This window comes from Colius striatus, chromosome 11 (assembly GCF_028858725.1).
Source record: "Colius striatus isolate bColStr4 chromosome 11, bColStr4.1.hap1, whole genome shotgun sequence".
Taxonomy (NCBI): Eukaryota; Metazoa; Chordata; class Aves; order Coliiformes; family Coliidae; genus Colius; species Colius striatus.
The window spans coordinates 6,699,260-6,714,562 of record NC_084769.1 but is presented as its reverse complement, the minus strand read 5'-3'; the positions used below and the strand labels follow the sequence as shown (position 1 = coordinate 6,714,562).

At 40.8% G+C, this 15,303-nt stretch overlaps 1 protein-coding gene across 1 annotated transcript in view; it reads left to right on the top strand.

The window, feature by feature from the left end:
* Positions 1 to 7,290: 7,290 nt before the first annotated feature.
* SPOPL (speckle type BTB/POZ protein like) overlaps positions 7,291 to 15,303 on the top strand; it is a 37,162-nt gene continuing 29,149 nt past the window's right edge. Inside the window, exon 1 of the mRNA XM_062004876.1 lies at positions 7,291 to 7,548. The gene's annotated coding sequence lies outside the window, so the exon portion shown is untranslated. The remainder of the gene's footprint in view (positions 7,549 to 15,303) is intronic.

Below are 15,303 nucleotides of genomic sequence, written 5' to 3'. Positions count from 1 at the left end.
TTGTTTTTTAAGTTCCTCTTGAGATTGTTCATTTAGGTAGAAAAGAGCAAAATTCCCAAGCTTGGGTAAAAGCATTAGAAACAAGGTGCCCACGGTTCTGAGATAAGACCTATTCACCTCTAAGCACGAGTAGTCAAGGAACTAGAAAAAAGTGCAAGGTGATATTTACTGAGATAAACAGTTGGCAAGTACAAGGGATTTTTTCCCTTCACTGAAAAGGAGATTGTGCTGTTAGCTGGGATTTGCTAATGAAAACAAGCCTTTGAATTCATCTTCATGATATCTTGGATTGTTATTTAACGTTTGCCTAGAATAAGTTTTCATGTCAGACATTTTGAAAATCAGTTTACGTGAAGCAGATAGTACTGAAGCCATAAAAGCAGTTAGTTCTCTGTTGACTTCAAGGCTCATTGTTAACAGTCCTTCCTTTGACCAAAGGAAGGCAGTTCTGAGCTCACAAGGGTACAAGCTACAAATGCCATATATTTAGTTTAAATAGGACCACATGTCTAGAAAACCAGTGATTGGAAGTATTCATAGGTTGTGCATCCCTCTGTTCCACATCAGAAGGTGAGACCTTACACATTTCCATTAAAGGCAGGAGTCAATTCTTTACAACGGAACTGCTTCCCAGAAAGATGTCTTTTTGCAGATGGATACCTATATATTTCTTAAAACAACGTGGCAAACCTATGAGTAAAACATATTAAAGTTCTAGGCTTTGAGTTAGTCTGTACCTACACTGTATTAACATATGTGAAATGTCTTTTCTTTGCACTAAGTCTTTGAATTAAAACCTGATGTATTTATTAATAGTGTATGATTTTGTTCAAGTGTTGCTAGGTTTGACATGAGAATTACATAATGAAATTCTGAAACCTGCATTCTGCAGGTGAATCCTATTTATTTCTTTTTTTCTTAAATTGGATAGACAAGTTCTTTTCTCAGGACCAGAAAAACACTTTGAAAAGCATCTGATTTTACAAGTTTCTCTATATTAATCAAAATATGCCACCATAAACTGTTTTCCGCATAGGTAACAGACAAGTTGTCTTTTAAATTGTAGATGGGAGGCTTTCCTCCACTGTGTTTTCAGCTTTTTGTTTTGCTTTTTTTCCCCTGTTGATGAAAACTAATCACTTGCATACAGCTGCTCAAAAGAGGTTTCAGAGAAGCCACGCTGCCAATAGGATGTAGAAAAAATTAATCTCACTAATGGTTGATGAAGCTTTGTCAACAGAGACTGATCAAAGTACTAAAACTAGCTCATTCTCTATCCAGATATTATGGAGTTCATACACTTTTTCACAAAGAACTGGATGAAAAATTAGAACATTTCTAGAACAACAGAATACCAAAGCTACAAATCAAAAGTATTTCAAAGGCACTTGGATTAACAGAAGTGGAGTAATGTGCTGTGCCAATTGATCTCTGTTTCTTCCTTGCCAGGTATTGCTTCTTGCCTCTCAGAATAAACTGACTGTATTAAGCAGTGACCTTAAAATTGTCATTAGGGAGACATGACTCAGAGAACTTTGGAGAGCCCTAAGCTATGCTATGTTTATGAAATCATAGCTTGCTTCGAACATCTTCATTTTGAGGAGATGCTGCTGTAATTCCTTGTTATCTTAAAACTTGCAGGACCAAATCTGATCTTTGACTGTGTTCTTCGAAGACATGTTTTTGAATTTTGGCCATGATTGCCATTGACTTTGTGATAACACACTTCATCTTCAAGATTTTGTTTGCTGTTAAAGGCAATTCAAGGTAGTATCCAGGATGAACATACTTAACTTTCTTCTTTTATATTAACTACTTACTTGTCGAAACACCTTGAAATACTCAAATTCAAAGGACATATAACATTCCAGACTTTAATTATGTAACAACTGAATTGCAAGCTAACTGTCTGGTCTGGTAGCTATCTGGTCTTTATCACCAGGGCTCACTAGGGAACTATAATTTACATTTTCTGAATTAAAATAAAATTTGTCACAATTGTTCCATGGTGAATTCCAAAAACCAGTAAATATCCAGTTACCTGTGCTGTATTTTAGCAGCTGTCAGAATAGGCATTTACTGAAACAACAGTGCTAGTTTCTTTTCATCCTTATCGAAAGTTATATATTTAGTACTCCATGCTAAAAATGTTGGTTTGCAAAGTATGACAGAAGAACTCAGTCCTATAAAATGCCAAGTTAGAAGGAACATTGGGTTTTTACTATGCATAGAGACAACTGAGGAAAGTCCTGTCATGAACCTCAAGAGAATTTGGGGAACAATGATGTTGAAACGTACTCCTGTGAATAGTACAATTAAGGATTTTATTTAGCAGCTAGGAAGCAGAAGGCCATTTTAGAAGGTAACACCACAGAATCTCAAAAAGAGTAGTAAAGTTCAAAACAATTTGTCTCCATTATGTTCTGAATTGAAGTGTGTTTTTTCTCCTCTAAATGTGCCTTAGGAACTTGATTTCATTCAGTAAAGAATCTATTGACTCTTCTGTGAATCTGTTTGTATTCTCTCTGAGCCAACTGAATGACAATCAGGTACTGGTTTATCTGGACTTATAAACACTGATGTTTGGGGCCCACCTAAAATTCAGAACTTTATGCTTTTTCTTGCCCCTATAGAAGTGACTTTTAAAGGCACTTTAAAAGGGACCTGGTATTGGAATGAGGAATAGACTATGCATTTGCCTTCATTATCAAATTTACAGGTATAAGCCACAAAGCAAAATTTGCTCTTTATTGTTGCTTTCTGGTATAAAAAGAAATTTCCACACTCGGAAACAAAAAATCTGTAGAAGGGTATGGTTCTTTGTGTGTCATTGCTTCTTGGAGAAAAGAACGGAGTAGAAGAGGAAAGATTCAGAATACAGTTTAAAATCGAGGGTTTAGTTTTACTTTTCTTTAGGAAAGGAGAGGAATGCTTATTTGCAAAGAACTTATAGAGGCTTTCTCATTCTGTAGTAAAATCTGAAAAGAATCTATTAAATTAGTTTTTAAAAAAATCATCTTTCCTACTAGAGACTATTATTAAAAGTTTACCACATCCAGGAATGTTTCAGTTCCCAAGTTACAAACTGGGAAACTCTCTTTCTAAAGAAATCTGAACAAAGCACAATGGCTGTTGCACTTCTTGTTTTCAATTGTACACATACACAGCTGTACCAGTTCCCCTATTTAGACTGCCTATCACTTCTCAACATGAACAAAATTCTCATTGTATAAATGAGTGGGGCTGTGGAAAGCGTTGTTTACTTTTAAAGACCTGTAAACATGTCATAATTGCAGCAGGGAACACAAACTTGGAAGCAGTAGTAGCTGTCAGACGTGTCCTCTTGAGCATATCAAATAATACCACTGCTTTGCCACCTTATTTGTGATCCTCAGTGACACTGCAACAGAGTGGAGAGGGAGTAAAGTAGAAAGAACCTGAGACACAGCACACAGTTATAGTTGTGGAGTATTAGCAAATAGAAATGAATTAAAAAACTTATACTTTTGCAGTGGCTAGCTTAAGTTTAAGCTGAGCCTTGACCCTTCAAATTTCCTCATATTGGCTAGATCAGGCTTTGCATTCACTTCACGCAAAATCCTCCGTATATCTTGACAATACATTTGCAGTGTTGTCTGTTTGCTCTGTTAAAAGTAAATACAGTAGAATAAAATATTATGAATTTATAATGATTCCTCCAGAAAGTACTCCCATTTGGACAACACACATGAAAGGAAAACAGAAAGCACGTTGACACTAACATTATGTTGAGTTCTTTGCCATTGAGTTTTCGAGGACAAGTTAATAAAAATAGTGAACTTCATTTAAAAATAGACATTGAAATTTTTACTAAAGAAAAGCTTTATAAAAAGTTGTTTTAGTAATATAATCCTTCAGACATACTGCAGCAATGTGCTTACATGCATGAGTGTATAATTCTTCCCTTCACCAAACAGATCTCAAAGAGGTTTATAATGAATCTGTAATTAGGACATATAATTTCACCATTGAAATGTGGCTACCTTTTGGTTAGAGAATGACTTGCACTTGTAATTTCATCTTGCAAATTATTTAAGTGCATGTTTACACATGCAACCACTTCCCTTAAACCTGTGGGACTGCTCATATGCCTAATACTGAAAACAATCTATTTTACATGCTTTGAGTTAACACCATCACGTGCAGCAGTTGAGTACAGAGAATTCACCTCATATCACAAAACAAGGGTAAAGAAGTCTAGTCAATTATCAAGAATAAAGTCTCTCTTTCAAATAGAAGCACAGGAAATCTGATGTTTAATATACAGCAGACAGAATTTGTATTTTGAAGCGTTTATCTAAGGTGAAAGTCCCAACAGCCCGAAACTTGATCACCCTGGAAAGAAGAAAGACTCTGTGGCCTGCCCAGACTAGAGCACTTCAAATCTCCAAATACTAATCCTTTTATAACTGTATGTTGATATGCTTCCTTATTCTTTCTAGAAGTACTCTTAAGTAAAATAATTCTATAAAGAAAGAATAATTCTATAAAAAATAGTTCTATAAAGAATTGTTAGCTAGGGTTTTTGAAGAGGTCAGCCCTCAAGAAAGGATCCAGATTGACTATCATCAGTTGGACTAGATGATCGTTGTAGGTCACTTCAAACTGAAATTTCTATTCTATTCTAAGGACTTCTCAATGAAGGATGGATCAACACAGTGCAGTGGAAACGTTGCTTTGTCCCAGTGGAAGCTGAGAGGAAATAAAATCTGCAATAGCTTTTCTTCTTTTGGCTTTAAAACCTTTTTAAAGTAACATAGCACCTTTCCCTGAAAAGCTTTGAAAATACCCCCAAGTTTCTGTCAAGAAACAGTGTTTATTGTAAATGCACATTCCTGTGACGCCTCCTGCCTGGTTTGAGAAAGTACAATCTAGGGCATTCACTGTGGACAGAGGAAAGTTTGGTCTTCCCTCAGTTCTCTGCCAGAATCTTTGTTCTGTCAGTGTGCTTAATAATTTCACCCCGTCATTTTTCTCTACCGTCTTCTGCCTATCTAATTGGATTACAAACTCCGTGTTCATCTCTTATGTTTTGTAAAATATCTGGAATAAAGGGCCACTTATCTCAATTGACTGACCAAGTGCTGCCCTAATGCAAATAAGACTGAGGCACCCTGACATGACAGTACTTCACCTTCACACAAGAGGCAGATACTATATAGTGCATTTTAATCCAGCGCAGAGAGGAGAACCAAACTCAGCACAAGAAAATGGGAATTTGAAGAGGAATAGCAGGCAATGGGTGAAAAGTATGGGAAAACAAATTAAACTTCTGTTAAAATCAACTGGAGACTCCAGATTAGCATTAGTTGCTTTGCTTGGTGATCGTTTATATTCCCTTCCATAGCATTTGCCTCCCCAGGAATGTTATATGTCTGAGGGTGAACAAAAGAACTTTTTATCCTAAGGGATGCATGTGCTGTAATCTCACCTGTTGTCTGCTGACAAATACACATGTGTTTTTCACTGCTTCTGTTAATGATCCATCCTTGCAGACTTTCTCTGGAATAGGATTTAAGGGAGGTGGTAGTTACTACATAGCAAGATTCACTTGGTTCACTGCTTTTCCTACTTGCTGAATTACTCTGTTTAAACTGCAAGATTCCCATTACAGACTCTACAGTTAGAACTAGGAATGCACCCCTGATTTCCAGTAGCAGAGACTGAATTCTGGCTTGTGAAAGAGTAGACATATTTCACTTCCTATTTGCAATGGCAACTCCAAGCACTATGCAGATTATGATACCAAGAATCCTAACAGTCTGTATTCTACTTCTGCCTCATAAAACCAACTTGTTTTTTTCCAAGTCTTGAGCCATGTAGGAAGTTACAGCCTGATCCTCCTGTTCAGCTAAATGGACTAAGTCCTGTCTGTGTCTGTAAAGCTACTTCCTACAAGGATTGGTATGAAAAAGACTCCAAACAAAAAAACCCCATATGACTGAGATATCTGAAAATGCAGTGCAATGTTGGATAAGTTCCTGAAATAGTTCTCAGTGAACTAGTACTACCAAAAGTGGTACAGCCCTCTCAGTGCAGTTTTTCTCTGTAGCATGAATTATCCAGGGCACTATGCCTCACTAACGCAGTTGTATTGATTTTAAGACCTTTCTAGCTTGAGTAGCCTTATGCAGCACAATGCTGTATATATGTATTGTTAGCACTAATTCTCAAGGGAGGCAATTAAGGTGTCAGTGACTCTTATTTGCCTCCATAATGGTATTTTCCTTAAAGCTCTGGCACTTAGAAAAACAAATCACTTAAGTTTTACTTCCAACCCTCCACAAAGTAGCCTGCAGTATTGTATATGGAATTTACAGTTAATAGTTTTTAGAAGCAACTAGGAAGAGATGTCAATGATTTGGAGACATTAATTCCACCTGAGCTAAAGGAAACACATCTGACCAACAATTCTGAAAGTGGTTGGTTAGTGAACATACGTGGGAGGGAGCAGTAGCAGCCCAGTAAGGGAGCTGGCTCAGTGAAGGTCTCGAAGCCCTGTGCACCAGGTAAGATGCTGAGAACCCAACATCAGCATTACGCATGGAGAAGCAGGTTCTTGGAGGGCTGCTTCTTGTCTGGTCCTAATACTTGGTAGCAAATGGGAGCTCATGAGTGTCACTTTCAGGTTAACCTCATCTGAAAATGAGTACTCAGAAACCTCAAGTCGGCCCTACAGAGCGAACCAGTCGGTAAGCTGATGACCAGGCACTTGCTTCAGGGGAGCACACCCGAACCCATCGAATGCTCACACGACAAGCCCCTGGGCTGCCTCACCTCGGCACCCCGTGGCCCCATCCTCACCCGGAACCCCTCGCCACCTTCTCCGGTCCCCAAGCGCCTGTTCGCAGCCGCCTTCCCCGTTCCCGCGCCCCCAACAGCTACTGCGAGGCTGCCCGGTGAGTCCACCCTCCGCCCCGCGAGCCCAACGGCCGGCCTCGCGCCCCGCCCCACGGCCCCACCCGACCAACGGCCGGCCTCGCGCCCCGCCCCACGGCCCCGCCCGACCAACGGCCGGCCTCGCGCCCCGCCCCACGGCCCCGCCCAGCAACGGCCGGCCTCGCGCCCCGCCCCACGGCCCCGCCCGACCAACGGCCGGCCTCGCGCCCCGCCCCACGGCCCCGCCCAGCAACGGCCGGCCTCGCGCCCCGCCCCACGGCCCCGCCCAGCAACGGCCGGCCTCGCGCCCCGCCCCCGCGCGCCGCCACGGACGAGGCGGAGCCGAAGCGAGAGGGCCCGGATGGAAGCGGCGCGGAGCGAGGCGGCGTGACCCCTCCCTGCCCGGAAGTGCGGCGGCGGCGGGAGCGGCGGTAGCGGGGCCGTACGGGAGCCGCGAGGTGCCGAGCGCGGGGGAAGGGCGGCAGCGGGTCTCGGCGCGGGCAGCGATGAGGCTCCGCCACCGCCCGGCCTCGCCGCTTCCGCGTCTCGCCGGGCACCGGTGACCGTCACGCCTTCCCTCGCCCCGCCAGTATGAGACCCGCCGCGCCGCCCAGCCAGCGCCGCGCTACGGTACGTACGGCTCCGGGTCGAAATGGGAGGGCGGGGGGGCGGAGCAGCGGGGGACGTTGCCAGCAGTTACGGGGTGTAAGTGTGTGTGGAGGCCTTTGTTGTGCGCTCCCCTCCTCGTAGCCAGGGCCCCCTGCCCAGGGCAGCGGCCTGTCGGGCCCTTCCCCGGGGCGGCGGGGAGGCTGTAGAGGCGGCGTGCCGCGGTACTGCCGGGAGGGCCGCTCCGTCGCCCGCTCAGCCCATCGGTTCTGGCGAAGCCTCTCTTTTCCCTGGTGCTGGCCCGACAGGCGCATACCGGCCGGGCTTGTGACTGATGTTGTTTTCACGTATGTAATCCATACCTTGGGCAGGACGCGGTTTCTAATGGGCTCCAGCAGGCCCCGGCATGAGTGTTTTCGGCTGAACGGCTGCGAAAAGGGCTTTCATGTTTTGTTTTCCGCCCGTGCTCTTATAATCCTAAACTGCCATGTGACAGGTTGTTCTGGAAGTTCTCACCTTCTAAGGAAAAGATGGTTTGGGGAGGTTGGCTGCCTTCTTCGAGTCGTTGCAAACTTTCGGGAAGGATGTAGCAGCAAAGTGAATACTGTTTGAAAGCTCGTGCTTGATTCATCTGGGCTGCGTGCACCATTTTTTACGTGGTCAGGAAGTGGAGTTGACTAACGCTGGTTTTCACCTGATGATGTCATCTGCTGAAATTCAGTGCAGTCCCGTAAAATTTGCATCATGTTGAGGCTGTTTGAGAGCAGAAGTAGTTGAGGAGGAGCAGAAAGGATGGAAAAAAGCAAAACAGAAAAAACCCCATGATGAGTTCACACTATTTAGCTGCAGTATGCTAAAATCAACAGTTTATTTTTAAAACGTAGCTTTTCTTTGTGAAGATATTCTTAACTTGTTCGCTAAAATGGTGTTAAATAGGGTTTGAACAAAAAGGATTGTTTTGAACCTCCTGCCAGGAAGAGCAATCTGTGAGTCAAGCTGGGTCATTCCTTACGCTTATCAGTTCTGCAGAATGCGTTGTGTTGATAGCTATCCCATATGGTTAGAGGAATTTGTACCACCACCGTGGTTCTGAAGCTCAGCCATTTGTATGACTGCCAAAGCTTTTTGTTTAACAATTCAAAAAAAAAAAAAGGAAAAATAATATTTTTTTTTTTCTGTTTTGCCTAAAAATGTAATTGCTTCTAGAAATCTAAGTCCCTTCTTAGAAGGACACTTAGCAGTCATTGCTGTCACTTCTAGAAGTGTTCTTGCTGTCTGGGCCTTCCTGGGATGTGTGATCAAGACAAATGTAAACGTTTGTGAAGTATTTCCAATGTGTGTGTACTGCTTAGTGTTTCCTCCTGAATCTGTAATTGGGTATTTGCTCATGAAAGGGAAAATAATTTTTAAACAATATGCTTGTTGCATGTAAAGCTGAAAACATGGCAGGGTTGAGTACATCACCAGAAACTACTTTTAACTCTCTTCTGGAAACCTGAGATTTTAAATATCCAGAAATATCCTTGGTGTTATCTTGCCTTGAAACAGCTTTCTGCCAAAGTTTTGACGTTGGTACTTTGCAGTCTGCTTTTAAACCATCACTGAAAATAAAGAATTAAATTCTGAACTTGCATAGGCGTTCTGAGCTACTTGTTGCTATTAAAAACTTGTGTGTGCTAGAGACAAATATAAAATGAATTTGAAAAGCCACCAGGATTTTTTTCTGGGCTAATCACAGATTTCAGCTGTCAGTGCATACTGCCTACAGTTTTGGATGTTCAGTTGAAATCGTATATTATAAAACAGCTTTGTTTTGGGATTTTTATTTTCCCAATATATTGTGTTTATCTTTTAACCTTTGTGCTTTTGAAATCATCTAAACATAAGTATACAGGAGAGAGAATGAAACTTATTAGCATAAGTTAAAGTGGAAAATAATAGCTGAAGACAGTAATAGGTTGTGTAGCTTAGAATTGCAGATACATCTAATTGACATAACTTTTTATTCATTCTGCCTTGATTTTTCTCTCTGGATTTGTTGATTTCCCCCTCTTTCATATACAATCTCTTCAGATCTGTAACTTACCACTTTTTTTCTCTTTACATCTTATGATTCTAATTAGAAATGTCTCTTGTTGAATTTGTTTCCAGGTTCTGGGGTATACTGGGTAGTTGAGTTCTATGTGTCTTGTGTTACAAAACTACCCCATCCCATTTGGGTTTGGTGGTTATTTTTTTGTTTTGGCAGTTTTTTGGTTGGGATTTGTTTGTGGGGTTTTTCTTTCCCCTGTTGATGATGAGTGAATGTTTATGGTATTTTTTATGATAGGCTCATATGCTCGTTGTGGGCCTTTCTGTGTCTCTGAAATGCAACCTTAAGACATACTGACCTTTCTATTTCCTCTGTGTTTGGTAAAATATGGTTAAGGAAATCTAGATGAGATTATTAAAAGCAGTAACTTGATACTTGAAATTGTGAAATCTTGTGGTCTTCAAAGTATTGCCCCATGGATCAAAACATGAAGACTTTGAAAAGTGTTGGTGATGTTCCCGTCCCACTTCTGTTTTAAGCCTTCCTTTACTACTTATGTCAAAACATTTTGTCTCTTAAGAGTCACAGTTATGATTCCTTGATCATGTCCACCAAATCAGCTAATCTGCCAGACAGCCAACTGAAGGTAGGACAGTAAAATGATACACTGATGATATATTAACTTGTGTGAATGACATGATTTCAGAAGTCTGACAACACAATGAAGTTGGAGGGACATGTAGCCCTCTCCTGATTGTGGAGGTTTATAGGTGGGGGAGGGAGAGCAGTTGGGTGGCCAAACAGACTCTGTGTTTTGTGTCTATGTCCTGGGCCCTACATTTTTAGGATAAAATGGAAGGCCTTTGGCTCAGTGGTTGTCTAATGCCTCCTCCATCACATCAAGAGATGTCCTTTCCAAGAGGTTTTCACACCTTGGCTTTTGTTTCCCTTGCCTCCCTCTGCAAAATGTGTCTGTATTCACAAGAGGGGTTTTTTTTGCTTTGATTTATTGAGATGCTTTCTAGTTTACAACAGGTGCTTACAACACTTTGTTTCTATTTCTTCTTGTCCCACCCAAAGCAAAAGGATTCCTACTGGGACTGTCCATTCAAATGGAAGTAGGAAATCTCTCCTTCAGTGTCACAACTGAATGAGGAATGGAGGTATTGTGATAGTGGCAGTTCAGGTGCTGTAGTAGCTGTTACTGAGGGAAGATGGTCACTTGCCCTAGTTCAATGAGTTTGTTAAATAGTGTGTCTGACTGTTATAGAGTGTGGATGGTGTTGCATAAGTGTTTCACTTTTTTTTAGTAATGTTTAACTGTAACAGTTGGTAATGTTTTAGCTTGGGTAGTGGGGCTGAATTTTGGCAGTAGTATACATTCAGTATTGTAACTCTCTTGATTCCATTTTACTCCAGTTTAATAGCTTTCCAATATATTTTTTAGTAGCCTGGTTTAAAATTATTATTTATCAGTTACAAAGGATTTTTAAAATGTTCTTTACAAGGAGTTGCTTTACAAGCATACCTGATCTGTCACTGTTCTTGTGATCGGTGCTTGCATGTAGTGTTTAGGATATGTAGTGGAAAGTGAGATAGTCTTTCAGCTGATTCAGAGGCTCACTGGCATGGAATAATCTGGAGAGCTCACATGTACAAGTTAAATTACTTATCCTTGATAATGTTCTCTGTTTCCCAAAAGCCATTTATCTTTTGATTTTTGTGAAAAATGTGACACTTTCCACTTCTCCCAGTTTACTTTTCTTTCTATGGAAACAATGAAAAACGGGTGACATAAAGTAACTTTTAATACATAACTTCTAGAAACTGACAGTTGCTGTAGTGAAAAGAGCTAGTTTCTTTTCCATGGTGCTTGGTCAGAGATTAAAGATGGATTATGTGATTTCAAAGTGGACTTCATGTAAAGTTGAATGGCAGGTGAACAGAGAGCAGGACTTCTGTGTTAAGTTTACAGCTCTCTAAAATAGGCTGCTCTGCATACTTGTAACTTTTTTTCAAGCATTAGAAATATCTAATGTACATCCCCTTAACTTCACGGTTAAATATATGGAATGAAGCTAATGGGTTTTGTGAGCACTTGCAAGATGGCAATTTACTGCTTGTGTATTTGTTCAATTTAAAAAATTGTCTAAAAACCCCCAACTTTAGAACTGGGTTCACTTTTCTGACAAATAATATTTTAATCTCTAGTTTGATTATATGCTTACTGCAAAATTATTTTAGAATAGCCAGCTGTTCAGCCTTTAATTACTGGTACTTTATCAATTCCATAGTGAACAGTGTGCACGTTGCATCCACCTTCCTATGACGTTTACTCTTTGCACTGTATTGTTACTTGACTTCTTCAGTTGTTCAAAGGTGAATTATCCTGTGATGTGTAATTTTAACTAGCTACTTTATAGAATGAAAAAGCAATTGTGTGCCAGGGAGAATGCAACAGAGTAGCTCTTGGCGTAGGTGCGGAGCTGTTGCTCATGGAGTAAACGTCTCTAGCAATTTGGAAACTTCCAAAGTTCATGGGGTGGGAACCCCGTATTGTTGTACCTGTCTCTGTTGTGCAGTGGAGAGGATCACTGGGTGAAACGTGGGAGCCAAGCTTTCTCCCAGCCTCCTTCCTGGTTGTTCCTTTCATGTTTATCCCGTCCCAAGAGCTCACTTACCAGTTGGTCAAGCTTGCAAAATCACTGTGAGAGTAGGGTTTTGAATGGAGAGAAAGGGAATGGAGGAGAGGGGAGTGATGACTTGCACTGGATGTCTTTTAAATGGCTTGTTTTGTTTTGTGTTAACTATTTGGAAAATGAATTAGGCTTCAGTGTTTCTAAAAGGGTTTGGCATTAGTTGCAGCAGCTATTGCTTCCTGAAGCACTGAAATTACAAATTACGTGTAGGTGCAAAACTCATTCTGGCCTGAGGAATAGTTGGTATAACTTTCTCCTCTCATATCATACTTTCTGTTTCTCTGTTCCATGTTGACTTTTTCTTTGGAAACTACTTTTCACAAAAGTTTTAATTTTCCTGGCTTGCTTTGTTCATATTCAGTTTCTGATGGATCTGTTCTCTCCATCAGTATGGCCTGTAGCCTGTGAAAGACAGCTGTTTTCAATATATGGAGTTTAAGTTAAAAAATCACTGCTTGAAGTTGAAATAAAATTTAAATACAAGTCTTTGGTTGCTTTGAGTGCTTAATGTATTAATTTAATTATTTAGGTTAGATAGCTAGTAGTTTCTTGGAGGTGTCACTTGCCTGCAGCTTCTAAGACGATAGGGCTCTGAGTTACTGGGTTAATATATAGACATTATCTCAGCAACAAAGGAACACTGGTGACATTTTTTCTTAAATTTGAAAACGGATTCCTTATTATCTGAGTTAATTTCAGAGTCATTTGTGGTCAAAACTCTTGAAGATAAAATCAGAACTCTTTTAAAATGTATTTAGATAGCAAGTGCTTGATATAGTTCAGCTACTTGTGTGGAAAATGAAAGTTTTAAACCTTAACTCCTTTCTATGAGCATCATATGCACTAGTGGTCACACTGATATTTACATGTCAAATTGAATAACTTTTTCTAAAAGAGGATAAAATACAGTAACTTCAACTCGTGTTGTCTGTGGTGTCTGTGAAGTTTAATTGCAGCAATTCTTTGCATCCATCTGGATTTGTACTGATTTTTTTTTAGGTGTTTCCACACATTTGGAAAGTTCTGCATACAGTCTGCATGAAGTCTTTTAAAGACTTGAGTCATATTACTTCAGTACTGGAAAACCAAATTGTCTGAAATCATTAGCTTCTTTGGGTAATTGTGGGTAATATAATACATTGCTGTACTGACTGTTGAAGGTGCCATCTGGTACTGTTTGGTATGGGGTGGTTTCAGAGAAATAGAATGTGTGAAATCAAGTTTTGATTTTTTTTTTCCCTACAGAATATGCCAAGGTAAATTTACCAGTTTATGTGCATATAGCCAACATTTTTGAAATGAAAAATGGCAGCAGAATTGTGGTTTTGTTGCAACGATTCTGTGATATAGTTTACAAGAAACTGAAACTTCTTATACTGAAAAAGTTTGCACATGTGTGTTTCCGAGCAGGTGGTTGTTCTGAGTTAAAAAAAACCCCAAAACAATAAATACAATAATACTTAGGCAAGACTCGAATTAGTACTATTACATCCTGTGAGAGGCTTCTGATACGAGAAGTTCCTGTCTGGCTTAGGACAAGGTCCCATAAAGGTGTCTGATCAATAGTGTTCTCCCTAAATATGGTGGTTCTGCTTAAAAAAAAGGATAGAGTGAGGATGAGGGAGGAGGAAAGCATGATATAAGTAGAACTAGAGGAAAAGCTTACACAGGCAGTAGGCCACTCAATTTGTATGTGGTAAACTTTGTATCCAATGTTAGTTGCTGTGATTAGTTATATTGATAAGATTATCAAGCAAAGTCTACCTTTATTCTATCACCAGTAGTTTTAAATATTGTTCTACAGGCCAGGCATCAGTTTTAGTAATTTAAATACCAGTTGTAATTGGAAATGCGCCATCCCCTCCAGCAGTTGTGAGACTCCACTCACTGAGTGGTGAGAGGAAAAATGTCAGTAGGAAAAATCATCAAACGTTAGTCTGGGTAACTGATAAAGTAGCTTCTAAGCCTTCACAGAGGTTTCAGAGTCACTTACAAAGACGGGCTCATCACTTGGTGTTAGCTGGCTTCTTGATTTCCTAATATTAAATGGGACTTTTTTTTCCTTATGTTTGTTTGGTTTTCTTTTTTTGTGAAAGCAATTTCCTGTGGCTGCACTGTAGACATTACCCGGTGCTATGCTTAAAGAGGTGGCCTCAGGGACAGTCAGGGTTGTGTCTCCTGGATAGAGGCAAAAAGCAGCGATCTTGCATCTGCTCTTGGTCTGCCTTTTTTGACAGCACTGAAGAGGAAACCAAATCTGTTTACTTGCCCTAGCCAGTGGAAGTCTTTGCCTTAGCACATTTGGGCTTACGCTGGCAAAGCATAGATGTCAGTGGGCGATTGCCTGGGCGTTCTGCAGCCAGTGCTGCACGCTTTCTGAAGACATGGCTGCTGGTGACAAGTCAGCTGGTTGCACTAGTAGTTCACGGTGTGGTGGTTTGTGGAGTATATTGTCAGCAAGAGCCTCTCAGAGGCAGCTGCAGCAGCTTACAAAAAGAGTTTGGTGTGATAAAATTTACTGCCTTTTATCAACCGTGTTGCTTTTGTCAAACTGAAATCTGCTTAACTGTGCACAGATTAATTAGGCCACCCTGTCAGCCCTGTGTCAACCTGTTGGCCTTACTGTTGTTTTTAAGCTTTAGTAAAACAGTCTACCTGTAGAGGAACAAACTGATGGCATAAAGAGAGTGTGCTGGTGTGGGGAATAAAACGTGAGCAAACATCCTGCTCAACAAGGAGCAAGACTTTACATGTTCACACGTTGGTAACTATGGCTTTTTGCAAGATGTCATTTTTCCTATGGTTTTGAATATAGTGTTAGGCTTCAGTTCTAAGCCTTAAAGAGTTGGCACTGGTTTTGTTAAGTGAGCAGGTGACTTGTTAGCCTTTTGGAGAAAGACCTGTAGCAGGGGAGTCTGATGTGGAGTAAGCTGCATCAGCCCCTGCTCTCTTTCCCTGACACTTCAGGTGGGCAGTCTGAGGTTGCAAATTGAACAGTGAGTTCTACAGTCTCAAGTGCTGGGAGAAACTGTGGGACTTGGTGTTACA